The following is a 17,824-nucleotide window of genomic DNA, read 5'->3' on the forward strand; positions in this document are numbered from 1 at the left end:
CATCATTGCTTTGCACAAAAAGGGCTTCACAGGCAAGGATATTGCTGCCAGTAAGATTGCACCTAAATCAACCATCAAGAACTTCAAGGAGAGTGGTTCAATTGTTGTGAAGCAGGCTTCAGGACGCCCAAGAAAGTCCAGGAAGCACCAGGACCGTCTCCTAAAGTTAATTCGGCTGCGGGATCGGGGCACCACCAGTATAGAGCTTGATCAGGAATGGCAGCAGGCCGGTGTGAGTTCATTTGCACGCACAGTGAGGCAAAGACTTTTGGAGGATGGCCTGGTGTCAAGAAGGGCAGCAAAGAAGCCACTTCTCTCCAGGAAAAACATCAGGGACAGACTGATATTCTGCAAAAGGTACAGGGATGGACTGCTGAGGACTGGGGTAAAGTCATTTTCTCTGATGAATCCCCTTTCCGATTGTTTGGGGCATCCGGAAGAAAGCTTGTCCAGAGAAGACCAGGTGAGCGCTACCATCAGTCCTGTGTCATGTCAACAGTAAAGCATCCTGAGAGCATTCATGTGTGGGGTTGCTTCTCAGCCAAGGGAGTGGGCTCACTCACAATTTTGCATAAGAACACAGCCATGAATAAAGAATGGTACCAACACATCCTCCGAGAGCAACTTCTCCCAACCATCCAGGAACAGTTCGGTGATGAACAATGCCTTTTCCAGCATGATGGAGCACCTTGCCATAAGGCAAAAGTAATAACTAAGTGGCTCGGGGAACAAAACATAGATATTCTGGGTCCATGGCCAGGTTAACCCACTGTTCCCAGGCCGTCATTGAAAATAAGAATGTGTTCTTAACTGACTTGCCTGGTTAAATAAAGGTCAAATAAAAAATATAAACGTTTGGTCACGACTGTACACTCTGTACATGTCATTTATGTCGATATACAGTGTTGTAACAATGTGCACATAAAAGCCAAAATAAATCAACATTAATATGGATTGTATTTACAATGTTTGTGGTCCACTGGTTACCCTTTTCTTGTGGCAACAGGTCACACATCTTGCTGCTGTGGTGGTACACTGGTATTTCACCTAATAGATAATATGGGAGTTTATTTGTTTATAATATAGGAGTTTATTTTGTTTAAAAAAACAAATAGTTTTGGGTCTCTGTAATCTGAGGGAAATGTGTTTCTCTAATAGGGTCATACATTTTAATAGGAGTTCAGGAAGTGCAGCTCTCTCTCTGTCTACCTCTCTCCTCTCTGGTGACATTATATATTCATATTGACATTTGCCCTCATTGATGTCATCTGTATAAGCATCTCCGTGCAGAGCAGAATCTGCCTGTCGCTAACAGGGGCCATACCTGCGTGCAGATCAGGGTCTGTCTGTCTCTAACATAGGGGCCATACCTCCGTGCAGAGCAGGGTCTGTCTGTCTCTAACATAGGGGCCATACCTCCGTGCAGAACAGGGTCTGCCTGTCTCTAACATAGGGGCCATACCTCCGTGCAGAACAGGGTCTGCCTGTCTCTAACATAGGGGCCATACCTCCGTGCAGAACAGGGTCTGCCTGTCTCTAACATAGGGGCCATACCTCCGTGCAGAACAGGGTCTGCCTGTTTCTAACATAGGGGCCATACCTCCGTGCAGAACAGGGTCTGCCTGTCTCTAACATAGGGGCCATACCTCCGTGCAGAACAGGGTCTGCCTGTTTCTAACATAGGGGCCATACCTCCGTGCAGAGCAGGGTCTGTCTGTCTCTAACATAGAGGCCATACCTCCTCTTGAAGGTTGTATAATCAGTACAACCTTCAAGACAGTACTTTACACACATCATAGCTGTCCATTACAATCTTTGTAATAATTGGAATACATTATTTGTCACCAGTACTTGAAAACATGAATAAAACTAAATACATTATGATACATAGATACATACATACATACATACATACATACATACATACATACATACATACATACATACATACATACATACATACATACATACACACATACATACATACATACATACACACATGCATACATACATACATACATACATACATACATACATACATACACACATGCATACACACATGCATACATACATGCATACATACATACATACATACATACATACACATATGCATACATACATACACATATGCATACATACATACACATATGCATACATACATACATACATACAGTGGGGAGAACAAGTATTTGATACACTGCTGTTTTTGCAGGTTTTCCTACTTACAAAGCATGTAGAGGTCTGTAATTTTTTATCATAGGTACACTTCAACTGTGAGAGACGGAATCTAAAGCAAAAATCCAGAAAATCACATTTGTATGATTTTTAAGTCATTAATTTGCATTTTATTGCATGACATAAGTATTTGATACATCAGAAAAGCAGAACTTTATATTTGGTACAGAAACCTTAGTTTGCAATTACAGAGATCATACGTTTCCTGTAGTTCTTGACCAGGTTTGCACAGGGATTTTGGCCCACTCCTCCATACAGACCTTCTCCAGATCCTTCAGGTTTCGGGGCAATACGTACTTTCAGCAGGTTATCAAATACTTGTTCTCCCCACTGTACATACAGTTGAAGTCGTAAGTTTATATACACTTAGGGTGGAGTCATTAAAACTCGTTTTTCAACCACTCCACACATTTCTTGTTAACAAACTATAGTTTTGCCAAGTCGGTTAGGACATCTACTTTGTGTATGACACAAGTAATTTATCCAACAATTGTTTAATATAATTCACTCGATCACAATTCCAGTGAGTCAAAAGTTTACATACACTAAGTTGACTGTGCCTTTTTAAACAGCTTGGAAAATTCCAAAAAATGAAGCTTCTGATTGGCTAATTGACATAATTTGAGTAAATAGGAGGTGTACCTGTGGATGTATTTCAAGGCCTACCTTCAAACTCAGTGCCTCTTTGCTTGTCATCATAGGAAAATCAAAAGAAATCAGCCAAGATCTCAGGAAAAAAAATTGTAGACCTCCACAAGTCTCGTTCATCCTTGGGAGCAATTTCCAAACGCCTGAAGGTACCTCGTTCATCTGTACAAACAATAGTACGCAAGAATAAACACCATGGGACCACACAGCCTTCATACTGCTCAGGAAGGAGACGCATTCTGTCTCCTAGAGATTAACATACTTTGATGTGAGAAGTGCAAATCAATCCCAGAACAACAGCAAAGGATCTTGTGAAGATGCTGGAGGAAACAGGTACAAAAGTATCCACAGTAAAACGAGTCCCATATCGACATAACCTGAAAGGCCGCTCAGCAAGGAAGAAGCCACTGCTCCAAAACCGCCATAAAAAAGCCAGACTACGGTTTGCAACTGCACATGGGGACAAAGATCGTACTTTTTGGAGAAATGTCCTCTGGTCTGATGAAACAAAAATATAACTGTTTGGCCGTAATGACCATCGTTTTGTTTGGAGGAAAAAGGGGGAGGCTTGCAAGCTGAAGAACACCATCCCAACCGTGAAGCACTGGGGTGGCAGCATCATGTGGTGGGTGTGCTTTGCTGCAGGAGGGACTGGTGCACTTCACAAAATAGATGGCATCATGAGGTAGTAAAATTATGTGTATATATTGAAGCAACATCTCAAGACATCCAGTCAGGAAGTTTAAAGCTTGGTCGCAAATGGGTCTTCCAAATGGACAATGACCCCAAGCATACTTCCAAAGTTGTGGCAAAATGGCTTAAAGACAACAAAGTCAAGGTATTGGAGTGGCCAAAGCCCTGACCTCAGGCCTATAGAAAATGCGTGGGCAGAACTGAAAAGTGTGTGCGAGCAAAGAGGCCTACAAACCTGACTCAGTTCCACCAGCTCTGTCAGGGGGAATGGGCCAAAATCATCCAACTGATTGTGGGAAGCTTGTGGAAGGCTTCCTGAAACATTTGACCCAAGTTAAACAATTTAATGTTATTGATACCAAATAATAATTGAGTGTATGTAAACTACTGACCCACTGAGAATGTGATGAAAGAAATTAAAGCTGAACTAAATAATTCTCTACTATTATTCTGACATTTTCACATTCTTAAAATAAAGTGGTGATCCTAACTGACCCAAGACAAGGAATTTTTACTAGGATTAAATGTCAGGAATTGTGAAAAACTGAGTTTGAAAGTATTTGGCCAAGGTGTATGTAAACTTCCAACTTCAACTGTATATAGCCATGTTTTGTTCTACTTCCTGTATATAGATGGCCGTGTTATGTTCTGCTTCCTGTATATAGATGGCCATGTTATGTTCTGCTTCCTGTATATAGATGGCCATGTTATGTTCTGCTTCCTGTATATAGATGGCCATGTTATGTTCTGCTTCCTGTATATAGATGGCCATGTTATGTTCGGCTCCCTGTTCATTACTGGTCCAACGTCTTAGAACACCTACTCATTCAAGGGTTTTTCTTTTTTTTTAAACTATTTTCTACATCGTAGAACAATTGTGAAGACATCCAAACTCTGAAATAACACACATGGAATCATGTAGTAACTAAACTCCTACTTATTAGGACCTGAGAGTGAACTAGCTGAGATAGCTGATTGCTCTGCTATATTTAGTTAGAGTAGATACACGAACTGTCCGTCAGTCCATGACTGTTAGATTAGATATATGAACTGTCCATGGCTGGCTGCAGTGGTTGGCCTCTGTCCCAAATGGCACCCTAATCCCTATATAGTGCACTACTTTTGACCAGAAATGTATAGTTTCCTGACAAAAGTAGTACCCCATATAGGGTGCCATTTGGGCCGTAGATGTAAAAAAAAAAATCAAATTTCTGTCCCATGTACAGGCTACAGTTTTGTTACTGTTAGATAATGTCAATTTTAAGTATTCTTATCATCTCTTTGTCATGCAGTTGAACCTAAATGGTGCCCTATTCCCTATGTAGTGCACTACTTTTGACCAGTACCTATAGGGCTCTGGCCAAAAGTAGTGCACTGTATAGGGAATAGGATGCCATTTGGGACCATAAGCAAAAACAGTCAGGGTTTAATTCACAAGGGGAGGGAAGGAGAGAGGCTGTGGGAAGAACTAGGCCAACACTCTACATTGTTTGTGGCTCCTGTCCCAAGACCTCCTCCTGAATTGATTTGGTTATATCATCTACCTGTGCTGAAGCCAGCTGGATGGCCAGTCAGGCTAATCAGTTTCCTATCTGTAGTGCCTGCTTCTCTCACTGTAGTTATTTTAAACAGCCTACCAGCAACACGTTCCCATCTGGGCCAGCAACACGTTCCCATCTGGGCCAGCAACACGTTCCCGTCTGGGCCAGCAACACGTTCCCGTCTGGGCCAGCAACACGTTCCCGTCTGGGCCAGCAACACGTTCCCGTCTGGGCCAGCAACACGTTCCCGTCTGGGCCAGCAACACGTTCCTGTTTGTGTTCCTCAAACGACATCCAATTCACTACTTTTGACCAGGGCCCAAAAGGGAGGGGAGAGGAGACCAGGGCCCAAAAGGGAAGGGAGAGGAGACCAGGGCCCAAAAGGGAGGGGAGAGGAGACCAGGGCCCAAAAGGGAGGGGAGAGGAGACCAGGGCCCAAAGGGAGGGGAGAGGAGACCAGGGCCCAAAAGGGAGGGGAGAGGAGACCAGGGCCCAAAAGGGAGGGGAGAGGAGACCAGGGCCCAAAAGGGAGGGGAGAGGAGACCAGGGCCCAAAAGGGAGGGGAGAGGAGACCAGGGCCCAAAAGGGAGGGGAGAGGAGACCAGGGCCCAAAGGGAGGGGAGAGGAGACCAGGGCCCAAAAGGGAGGGGAGAGGAGACCAGGGCCCAAAGGGAGGGGAGACCAGGGCCCAAAGGGAGGGGGCCCAAAGGGGAGGAGACCAGGGGCCCAAAAGGGAGGGGGAGAGGAGACCAGGGGGCCCAAAAGGGAGGGGGAGAGGAGACCAGGGGGCCCAAAAGGGAGGGGAGAGGAGACGCAGGGGGCCCAAAAGGGAGGGGAGAGGAGACCAGGGGGCCCAAAGGGAGGGGAGAGGAGACCAGGGGGCCCAAAAGGGAGGGGAGAGGAGACCAGGGGGCCCAAAAGGGAGGGGAGAGGAGACCAGGGGCCCAAAGGGAGGGGGAGAGGAGACCAGGGGGCCCAAAGGGAGGGGAGAGGAGACCAGGGGGCCCAAAAGGGAGGGGGAGAGGAGACAGGGGGCCCAAAAGGGAGGGGAGAGGAGACCAGGGGGCCCAAAAGGGAGGGGAGAGGAGACCAGGGGGCCCAAAAGGGAGGGGAGAGGAGACCAGGGGGCCCAAAAGGGAGGGGAGAGGAGACCAGGGGGCCCAAAAGGGAGGGGAGAGGAGACCAGGGGGCCCAAAAGGAGGGGAGAGGAGACCAGGGGGCCCAAAGGGAGGGGAGAGGAGACCAGGGGGCCCAAAAGGGAGGGGAGAGGAGCCAGGCCCAAGGAGGAGACCAGGGCCCAAAAGGAGGGGGAGAGGAGACCAGGGGGCCCCAAAAGGAGGGGGGAGGAGACCAGGGGCCCAAAAGGGGAGGGGGGAGAGGAGACCAGGGGGCCCAAAAGGGAGGGGAGAGGAGACCCAGGGGGCCCAAAAGGGAGGGGAGAGGAGACCAGGGGGCCCAAAAGGGAGGGGAGAGGAGACCAGGGGGCCCAAAAGGGAGGGGGAGAGGAGACCAGGGGGCCCAAAAGGGAGGGGAGAGGAGACCAGGGGGCCCAAAAGGGCAGGGGAGAGGAGACCAGGGGCCCAAAAGGGAGGGGAGAGGAGACCAGGGGGCCCCAAAAGGGAGGGGGAGAGGAGACCAGGGGGCCCAAAAGGGAGGGGAGAGGAGACCAGGGGGCCCAAAAGGGAGGGGAGAGGAGACCAGGGGGCCCAAAAGGGAGGGGAGAGGAGACCAGGGGGCCCAAAAGGGAGGGGAGAGGAGACCAGGGGGCCCAAAAGGAGGGGAGAGGAGACCAGGGGGCCCAAAGGGAGGGGAGAGGAGACCAGGGGGCCCAAAAGGGAGGGGAGAGGAGACCAGGGGGCCCAAAAGGGAGGGGAGAGGAGACCAGGGGGCCCAAAGGGAGGGGAGAGGAGACCAGGGGGCCCAAAGGGAGGGGAGAGGAGACCAGGGGGCCCAAAAGGGAGGGGAGAGAGGAGACCAGGGGGCCCAAAAGGGAGGGGAGAGGAGACCAGGGGGCCCAAAAGGGAGGGGAGAGGAGACCAGGGGGCCCAAAAGGGAGGGAGAGAGGAGACCAGGGGGCCCAAAAGGGAGGGGAGAGGAGACCAGGGCCCAAAAGGGAGGGGGGAGGAGACCAGGGCCCAAAAGGGAGGGGGGAGGAGACCAGGGGGCCCAAAAGGGAGGGGAGAGGAGACCAGGGGGCCCAAAAGGGAGGGGAGAGGAGACCAGGGGGCCCAAAAGGGAGGGGAGAGGAGACCAGGGGGCCCAAAAGGGAGGGGAGAGGAGACCAGGGGCCCAAAAGGGAGGGGAGAGGAGACCAGGGGGCCCAAAAGGGAGGGGAGAGGAGACCAGGGGGCCCAAAAGGGAGGGGAGAGGAGACCAGGGGGCCCAAAAGGGAGGAGACCAGGGCCCAAAAGGGAGGGGGGAGGAGACCAGGGGGCCCAAAAGGGAGGGGGGAGGAGACCAGGGGGCCCAAAAGGGAGGGGAGAGGAGACCAGGGGGCCCAAAAGGGAGGGGAGAGGAGACCAGGGCCCAAAAGGGAGGGGGAGAGAGGACCAGGGGGCCCAAAAGGGAGGGGAGAGGAGACCAGGGCCCAAAAGGGAGGGGATAGGAGACCAGGGCCCAAAAGGGAGGAGACCAGGGCCCAAAAGGGAGGGGGGAGGAGACCAGGGGGCCCAAAAGGGAGGGGGGAGGAGACCAGGGGGCCCAAAAGGGAGGGGAGAGGAGACCAGGGCCCAAAAGGGAGGGGGGAGGAGACCAGGGGGCCCAAAAGGGAGGGGAGAGGAGACCAGGGCCCAAAAGGGAGGGGAGAGGAGACCAGGGCCCAAAAGGGAGGGGAGAGAGGACCAGGGCCCAAAAGGGAGGGGAGAGAGGACCAGGGCCCAAAAGGGAGGGGAGAGAGGACCAGGGCCCTGGTCAAAAGTATTGCACTATTTAGGAAAAAGGGTGTGTGATGAGGGGCACAATCAAAATGTAGTGGTTGAGTTTAAGGTTGGGGTCAGCACCTAAACACGCAGATCTCTCTGACAGGACGCCAGCTCAGCCTAACCACAGCACAGTAATCACAGAGTCTAGACATAAACAGCAGTTCTTCTCAACTTACTGTGTCTGCGACCTGTATGATACCTTACGTCCTATGGGCTCTGGTCAAAAGTATTGTACTATATAGGGAATAAGGTGCCATATGGGATCAAATCTGAACTGCCTTCAGTCAGACAGACAGAGAGGGAGAACAGGCTTCCTTTGCTAGAGAGGGAGAGAGAGGGAGAGAGAGGGAGAGAGAGGGAGAGAGCGGGAGAGAGAGGGAGAGAGAGGGAGAGAGAGGGAGGGAGAGAGGGAGAGAGAGGGAGGGAGGGAGGGAGAGAGAGAGGGAGAGAGGGAGAGAGAGAGGGAGAGAGGGAGAGAGGGAGAGAGAGGGAGAGAGAGGGAGAGAGAGGGAGAGAGAGAGGAGAGAGAGAGAGAGAGGGAGAGAGAGAGGGAGAGGGGGAGAGAGAGGGAGAGGGGAGAGAGAGGGGAGGGGAGGAGAGAGGGGGAGGGAGGGTGGGTGGGGGGGGGGGGGGCAGGGAGCTGCTGTGCTGTTTGGTTATCAGGAAGTAGTCTGTTCCCCAGTATAACCCCAGGGCTTGTTTCAGTGTTGGTATGTATGTAAACACTGCTTCTAGAAACATGTGATGTTGCCTTGCCTGACTGTTTGACTGGCTGGCTGGTTGGCTGGCTGACTCTCTGACTGGCTGACTGGTTGACTGGCTGGCTGACTCTCTGACTGGTTGACTCGCTGGCTGGCTGACCGGTTGGCTGGCTGACTCTCTGACTGGCTGACTGGTTGACTGGCTGGCTGACTCTCTGACTGGTTGACTGGCTGGCTGGCTGGTTGAAAGGGATGTTTTCTGTAACAGGATAGCCATCTCTCCTCCCCTGTACCTTCTGCAGTTTATCTCAAAACGAATCACCTCTCATCTGATGTCGTGGCAGCCTGATGACGTCACCAGTGCTATGACATCACGCTTCAGCCTTTCATTCTCTTAGTTTTATTTTGGAGCAGAACGGACCAAATTTGAAGACACACACACACCTCTCTCCCATTGGACATAAATGTCAGTTCAACATCTAGATTTGTTTGGTTGAGTTGTCAACAAATAATGTCACCATGTCATCGGATTTAGGTTCAAAATTGGGTGAAAAAAAAAAAGAGTTTAATTCCCTATGTAGATTATGTTTTTCAAATCCAATCAGTTGTCCACGTTTTATTCAATGTCATCACTTTACATTTTCTGGTTGAAATCCCTTTGAAACAACGTTGATTCAACCAGTTTTTGCCTCTGTGTCTCTGTGTCTCTGTCTCTCTGTCTCTCTGTCTGTCTCTGTCTGTCTGTCTGTCTCTCTCTGTCTCTCTGTCTCTCTGTCTCTTTCTCTCTGTCTCTTTCTCTCTCTCTCTCTCTCTCTCTCTCTCTGTCTTTTCTGTCTCTCTCTGCCTCCATGTCTTTGATGAGATGAGAACACATTCTCTGCGTTTCATTTTATGCTGTTATTACAAACCTCATTCTTAGACCACAGACCAGCTGAGATATCTTTTTACCTACTCTTTCATTCTGGAGCCAAAAGATCTGATGTTTATGTTCGGTAATCATTCTGAGAGAGACTTGTTTGATTAGATAGATTAATCAGTCATATATCCTTCAACTTGTGCATAATTCAATATTGTAGGATCTCGGTGTTTGTATCGTTGGGCTAGGTTGTATCTGAGAAGGGTATGTAGTGAGCTCTGTGTGTGTATCGTTGGGCTAGGCTATATCTGAGAAGGGTGTGTAGTGAGCTCTGTGACTGACTATTGTTGGGCTAGGTTGTATTTGAGAGGGGGGTGTAGTGAATATGTTAAGGACGAAGGGGTGTGGTAGATTTAAGAGTGTAAATTTGATGCTTCCCACAAGAGAGCTTCTGAAGCAATTAACAAGGAGACAGGAGAGGTCTGGGGGGAGAAATGGGGGAGGTCTGGGGGGAGAAATGGGGGAGGTCTGGGGGGAGAAATGGGGGAGGTCTGGGGGGAGAAATGGGGAGGTCTGGGGGGAGAAATGGGGGAGGCAGGAGGATTTAGAAGAAGGTAATAGACGTTCCGGCTGGCACAGCAGTCACTTCTCAGCCTTGGGGGGGGGGGGGGGGGGGGGGGGGGGGATCAGGGAGGGAGGGAGGGATCAGAGCGTGAGCTAGGAGGAGGAGGGAGGGGTTTTCACAAACAGCCACACCCCCTCCCTCCTCTCCTGCTCTAGTCTATCCCTCAGTTCCTCAAATTCAAATTAGCCTGGCAGGCAGCACACACACACACACACGGCACAGCAGCAGACAGTCAGTCACACTATACCCACTTCGTCTTCACTCCGTCTTCACTCCGTACAGTTGAAAGAGGATTCTGGAGCGTGAAAATGTCTGCAGTGATGTGGGGACTTGTCTGAATTTTGATCCGTCTGTCTTAGGAGAGAATGGTGGAGGAAGCTGTCTCGTTACACCTCTCAGCAAGGTAAGGTAACGCATTGTCATTTGCTACAGGGGATTTGTGTGTGTGTGTGTGTGTGTGTGTGTGTGTGTTTTACAGCGTGTTAGACACTGCCTGCTACACTGTCTGTGTGCCTGAGATATCAGCAGAAGCAAATGGCTCCTTGGCTTTAAATCCCTTTCCCTCCTAAATGAGGTGTGAAGAAACCAGAGATATTCTACGTTTCTGAGGTCTCGTCTCTTTCACAACTAAGCAAACAGATGTACATTTTTTGCTATGTTGCTGGTATTCTCATTTTTCACAATACTATGAAATGTACTTGTGGTAGTAGCTACATGTAAAAGTTAGCATGAGGGGCTGACTAGTCTGTTGATGACGTGGGTCATGTGATGTCATAGGGTTCTAGTACATTTGGGGAGTGGGATTATCCAATCAGCCTACAGGGAGGTTTGTTGTGACACTACGCTGGTTCTTTTTAACCTGTGTTTCTGGTGACAACTTTTTTTACTACAACTACATGCAAAAGGTCTATTGTCTTCCTCCCCATTTCAATGTGAGGCAACAGCCGTCTGCTGTGTTGTCATGACAAAAGCGGTGGTGGTGGGTGGTATTGTGGGAGCTGAGAAAAGAGAGCGATTTTGATGAATTGCAAATAGGATAGCAGAGCTGCTACTGGTCAAAGTCGAGGGAGATTTGTCCCAAATGGCACACTATTCAATATGCGGTGCACTACTTTTGACCAGAGCCCAACGGGGAACAGGGAGCCATTTTGGATGCAACCAAGGAGAATCCCTAGTGCATATCTTGGAAAGGGGAGGGCTGAAGGACTGTAGGTTTGTTTAATCTGAATCTATTTAAACCCAGGCTGCTTGCCGCTGTGTCTTTGTGCTGAAGGAAGCCTGGAGAAGGGTGAGAATGGGTCATCTGCTGCCTGTCGTAGTTATGGCGATGTAGTTTTAACAACCCATCATCCTAGAATTTAGCAGGACACAAGGTCAGGGTAACAGGCCTCTGGTTTTAATGCTCGGATACGAGGACGAGCTGAGAAGCTTTTTAGCTCCTCTGATATTCCTTGATATGAGTTTAACCATTTTAGAGAGAGGAGAGAGTTTGTGTACATTGAAGACAGAACACCACTATTTTAAAGGGAGCCTCCTGAGTTTGAAGACAGAACACCACTATTTTAAAGGGAGCCTCCTGAGTTTGAAGACAGAACACCACTATTTTAAAGGGAGCCTCCTGAGTTTGAAGACAGAACACCACTATTTTAAAGGGAGCCTCCTGAGTTTGAAGACAGAACACCACTATTTTAAAGGGAGCCTCCTGAGTTTGAAGACATTGAATTGATGATTACCCCTTGAGAAAGTAACACTTTCTTTAAATGCAGCTTGATTCGCAAAGGATGTGTCCCAAATAACAACCCATTCCCTAGACCGGTGCTCCCTAGACCGGTGCTCCCTAGACCGGTATACCGGTGCTCCCTAGACCGGTGCTCCCTAGACCGGTGCTCTCTATACCGGTATACCGGTGCTCCCTAGACTGGTGCTCCATATACCGGTGCTCCCTAGACCGGTATACCGGTGCTTGTTTTATGTATGGTCATGTGATATCTGAGTGTCTAACATTACAACAGAATCTATGGGCTAAAAACATTAGCTGACATGGGCTAGTTGATCTGGACATTTCTGACAAGTTATAAATATCTCTAATAAGAAAATTACTGCTGAAGCACTACCAGGTGTCCAAAGTGCACCTTGTGCATTCTACAATGAGTACACTGGAACGTCAGGAGTACACTGGAACGTCAGGAGTACACTGGAACGTCAGGGAGTACACTGGAACGTCAGGGAGTACACTGGAACGTCAGGGAGTACACTGGAACGTCAGGGAGTACACTGGAACGTCAAGGAGTACACTGGAACGTCAAGGAGTACACTGGAACGTCAAGGAGTACACTGGAACGTCAAGGAGTACACTGGAACGTCAAGGAGTACACTGGAACGTCAAGGAGTACACTGGAACGTCAAGGAGTACACTGGAACGTCAACGAGTACACAAACGTCGGTACTTTTTCGATTATAGAACACGAGAAACGGTCCGGTACTAGAATTTGTTACTTACGGTACTTCTGCCAAATGTGTCCCATGTCATATCGATTGAGGGGATCCAGTCTGTCTAGTAATTTGTCTGAATCTTCTCTAGGGGGCAGTAGTAAGCTAGCCATGCTACTTGTCTTCTCTAGGGGGCAGTAGTAAGCTAGCCAGGCTACTTGTCTTCTCTAGGGGGCAGTAGTAAGCTAGCCATGCTACTTGTCTTCTCTAGGGGGCAGTAGTAAGCTAGCCAGGCTACTTGTCTTCTCTAGGGGGCAGGAGTAAGCTAGCCAGGCTACTTGTCTTCTCTAGGGGGCAGTAGTAAGCTAGCCAGGCTACTTGTCTTCTCTAGGGGGCAGGAGTAAGCTAGCCAGGCTACTTGTCTTCTCTAGGGGGCAGTAGTAAGCTAGCCAGGCTACTTGTCTTCTCTAGGGGGCAGTAGTAAGCTAGCCAGGCTACTTGTCTTCTCTAGGGGGCGGTAGTAAGCTAGCCAGGCTACTTGTGCATGTAGATGACACAGCCCGAGCCACATTTGATAAGCAAGCGAGAGGAGAGAGAATGCCGACAGCGTGGCTTCTTCTAAGGAAAACATCATACCTCCACTCCCCGCAGCTTGTTGACAACTGGCTCCAGAAGAAAACTGTGGGAGTAATTTGTTTACAAAGCAGATGAGGGCCAGCCCACCAAAACAACTAAGCAACAGGTGTTACTGAGCAGTGCCAAATGGGAAGGGAGGTTTAGTTCCAAAACAACAAACTATTTTCCACATTACATTGGAACGGTATTCTACTAGCTACTAAATTCAATATTTTTGTTGTTGTTGTGATAATGACATGAACATATTCAGCATGACATTCATGTGAATATTATAATATGATTACAACTCAAAAGTAATGTCAAATGTGCTCAATTTATCGATGACAACAATACATTTAGACTACTTCCTGTTTCCCTGGGCTTGCTTAACAGTAGCCTGCCAGCAGCCCTGGGTGAAGCGTTGCACTCTGGGAGTCGAAATGCACTCTGGGAATCCTAGTATGTTGTGTAAACTCTGTGTGGTGTGTAGACTATTGCAATATAGAAGCTTCAGAGTGTTTTTAATGTTCTTTTGGAACTAAACTTAATTTAGTACATTAAATGATTTACAGTATATATCAGTGATTGAATAATGAAATAGTTCGAATTCCTGTAATTTGAGCCAATATTATGGCCAAAGATTAGCAAATTAACCCCTGATATGTATCAAATTTTACTGTTTTAAATAGTTAAGATTTAGTTGTAGACTTTATTTTCTATGCTCTGCGTCTCAGGAATGGTTTTGCATCAGGAACATTTAAGATGTTCCTTGTATTAATCGTGTTTTATTTGTTAAAGAACTGAATATAGAACACATTCTGCGTGTTTTTAGTTGGTCAACCAGGTATCAACATGTTGAGCAATGTTTCTCAAATTTAAGCCCAGAGGTTATTCTGTGACTTTAGATAATAGTTTCAAACCTAGTTTACGTTTGTATATTTGAACGTTTGTATACGATCACATACAGTGAGCTCAAGGTATTGTGACAGATGTTTTGTTATATTTGGCTCTGTACTCATAATCAAAACAAACAGCAAAATGAGTCCAAGTTCTTAGAGCCACAAGCTTGATATAGTCATTGCGTGCTAGGAATATGGGACCAAATACTAAACTTTTGACTACTTTAATGAACCCATAAGTGATTAGTTCCAATACTTTTGGTCCCCTAAAATAGGGGGACTATGTAGAAAAAGTGCTGTAATTTCTAAACGGTTCACCCGATATGGATGAAAATACCCTCAAATTAAAGCTGACAGTCTGCACTTTAACCGAAGTGCAGGAGTACAGAGCCAAAACAACCAAAGATTTGTCACTGTCTCAATCATTTTGGAGCTCACTGTATATCTCTCCATTATACGTGGGAATAGATTTCCAAACTTAAATCAATTGGAGATGATTTCTTAGTGTTTTTACAGTCTTATGTCCAACAATTAAAATGAAAAGTTTAGGTTTGCCATAACGAATGGGTTGAATACTTATTGACTCAACACATTTCAGATTTTAATTTGTAAGAATTTCCTAAAACATAATTCCACTTTGACATTATGGTGTATTTTATTGCATTTAGTTCCTGGAGGTGTGGTGTGGTGGGGGAGAGGTGTGTGTGTGTGTGTGTGTGTGTGTGTGTGTGTGGTGTGGTGTGGTGGGGGAGAGGTGTGTGTGTGTGTGTGTATGATGGGAACCAAAGTTAAACGGTGTGCCTGGAGATCTGATTTGGATCAGTAGACTTTGCAGCATCTTCTTTATAGACCAGATATCTGAGTCGCGTAGACCAGATATCTGAGTCGCGTAGACCAGATATCTGAGTCGCGTAGACCAGATATCTGAGTCGCGTAGACCAGATATCTGAGCCGCGTAGACCAGATATCTGAGCCGCGTAGACCCGATATCTGAGCCGCGTAGACCAGATATCTGAGCCGTGTAGACCAGATATCTGAGCCGCATAGATGCACAGCTGGTACGGTCATATAATTCCGTACTTATTATTTTTTTTAAAGATCCTGTTCTGTATAAATGGTTATATGGTATATGGTATAAATGGGTGACTGTAAATCTGCAGTCATATTTGGAAACTTGGAAACTTGACTGTACCAAATGGCACCCTATTCCCTAATATATATATATATATATATATATATATATATAGGGTGCCATTTGGTACAGTCAAGTTTCCAAGTTTCCAAATATGACTGCAGATATACAGTCACCCATTTATTGCACTACACTTGACCCCAAGTCGTGCACTATATATATAGATATATAGTGCACGACTTGGGGTCAAGTGTAGTGCACTAAATGGGTGCCATTTGGGACATAGTCTTAGGCACAGATCAGTTTCAATAGATGACGTGCACTCTGTCTGCCCGGGTTTGGACACCTCGACTATCGAGTGTCTTTTTAACAGTTCTATAGGGAACCTTACGTCACCCTCCTTAAAATGCATTCCATCTCTTTATTCCCTTTGATTGAGACGAGGGTTTAAATGAATTGGAAGGGTTTCTGTCCCAAATGGCAGTGCTCTCTCTGGTCAAAAGTTGTGCACTACACGGAGAATAGTGTAGCATTTGGGAAGCAGACTCTCTCTCTCGTTACATAAAGAAGCAACCAAGCCACGTGGAGTAGAGGAGCTTTCAGCTTGATATTGTCGCTCGCTGACCTGGAACACATTTGATCGCTTCGCTGGAAGGAGATTCTAATCACGGCGGATTAACTGAGAACACATTCTCAATACATCACTGTTGTTCTTTTAGCTACTGCTAACTGTCCTCGGCGTTGTGTCCAAGCAGTCCGTGGTCAGCTAAGGCTTTGTGTCGTTGAGTCCAGGCACAAGGATTAGAATGAAGGGTGTAGTTGAGTTGACATTTTTAAAGGCCTGAACCAGACAGTCAGGCGAGCCACTAGCTGCCGCATGTAGGATTTAGAATGAAGGCCGTAGCTAAGGGACGTTTTTAAAGGCCTTCGACAGACAGGCAGGCAGGTGGACGGACCGATATCTGCCACACGTAGTATTAGAGAGAGAAAGCTTCAGTCTGCCTGTGTCTTGGCCTCAGCCTGTGGATGTGTCCCCAATGGTGTCTTTTTTTTTCCACCCCAGTGATTTACCCCAGTGATTTACCCCAGTGATTTACCCCAGTGATTTACCCCAGTGATTTACCCCAGTGATTTACCCCAGTGTTTTACCCCAGTGTTTTACCCCAAAAGGCTCAGACTTTTCTGTTTCCATCTACGTGTGTCGTCGCCCGTGTCTCACTGGGCCATGGCTCCAGCGGGCCTGCTCTCACTTGGGGCCAAGGCCAGACCACTGGTACTTTTCAGCCTACATTTACATAACAATGACTGTAAACTTTAACAAAAGCAACTGTATTGATTTTGCAGAGGTTGTCATATTCTGCTCTTCACAATTCCTCAGTCAGCCCTAGATGACTAAAAAATGTACCTAGTACAATCACACTAGCATGCTGTACAAAGGGCTAACAATCACACTAGCATGCTGTACAAAGGGCTAACAATCACACTAGCATGCTGTACAAAGGGCTAACAATCACACTAGCATGCTGTATAAAGGGTGAACAATCACATGCTTTTTGTGGGTCAGTAAATACAAATATGAAACATATCCCATACACATGATTTTACCTCTGCACATTATCAACGTTTCGGTTAAATGGGGCGGCAGGGTAGCCTAGTGGTTAGAGCGTAGAGGCGGCAGGGTAGCCTAGTGGTTAGAGCGTAGAGGCGGCAGGGTAGCCTAGTGGTTAGAGCGTAGAGGCGGCAGGGTAGCCTAGTGGTTAGAGCGTGGAGGCGGCAGGGTAGCCTAGTGGTTAGAGCGTAGAGGCGGCAGGGTAGCCTAGTGGTTAGAGCGTAGAGGCGGCAGGGTAGCCTAGTGGTTAGAGCGTAGAGGCGGCAGGGTAGCCTAGTGGTTAGAGCGTAGAGGCGGCAGGGTAGCCTAGTGGTTAGAGTGTAGAGGCGGCAGGGTAGCCTAGTGGTTAGAGTGTAGAGGCGGCAGGGTAGCCTAGTGGTTAGAGCGTAGAGGCGGCAGGGTAGCCTAGTGGTTAGAGCGTAGAGGCGGCAGGGTAGTCTAGTGGTTAGAGCGTAGAGGCGGCAGGGTAGCCTAGTGGTTAGAGCGTAGAGGCGGCAGGGTAGCCTAGTGGTTAGAGCGTAGAGGCGGCAGGGTAGCCTAGTGGTTAGAGCGTAGAGGCGGCAGGGTAGCCTAGTGGTTAGAGCGTAGAGGCGGCAGGGTAGCCTAGTGGTTAGAGCGTAGAGGCGGCAGGGTAGCCTAGTGGTTAGAGCGTAGAGGCGGCAGGGTAGCCTAGTGGTTAGAGCGTAGAGGCGGCAGGGTAGCCTAGTGGTTAGAGCGTAGAGGCGGCAGGGTAGCCTAGTGGTTAGAGCGTGGAGGCGGCAGGGTAGCCTAGTGGTTAGAGCGTGGAGGCGGCAGGGTAGCCTAGTGGTTAGAGCGTGGAGGCGGCAGGGTAGCCTAGTGGTTAGAGCGTAGAGGCGGCAGGGTAGCCTAGTGGTTAGAGCGTAGAGGCGGCAGGGTAGCCTAGTGGTTAGAGCGTGGA

General features: G+C 48.2%; 1 protein-coding gene across 4 annotated transcripts in view; it reads left to right on the forward strand.

Moving 5' to 3' along the window:
• The window catches only part of LOC109885904 (T-lymphoma invasion and metastasis-inducing protein 1), a 202,976-nt gene that overhangs the window by 19,496 nt on the left and 165,656 nt on the right, over nt 1–17,824 (forward strand). Inside the window, exon 1 of one of the 4 annotated variants that reach the window (XM_031791259.1) lies at nt 10,399–10,623. The exons of the other annotated variants lie outside the window; for them this stretch is intronic. The gene's annotated coding sequence lies outside the window, so the exon portion shown is untranslated. Of the gene's footprint in view, nt 1–10,398; nt 10,624–17,824 lie in introns of those variants that run through there. 4 annotated transcript variants of the gene reach the window in all.

The sequence above is a fragment of the Oncorhynchus kisutch genome, linkage group LG15 (genome assembly GCF_002021735.2).
Source record: "Oncorhynchus kisutch isolate 150728-3 linkage group LG15, Okis_V2, whole genome shotgun sequence".
NCBI classification, from domain to species: Eukaryota; Metazoa; Chordata; class Actinopteri; order Salmoniformes; family Salmonidae; genus Oncorhynchus; species Oncorhynchus kisutch.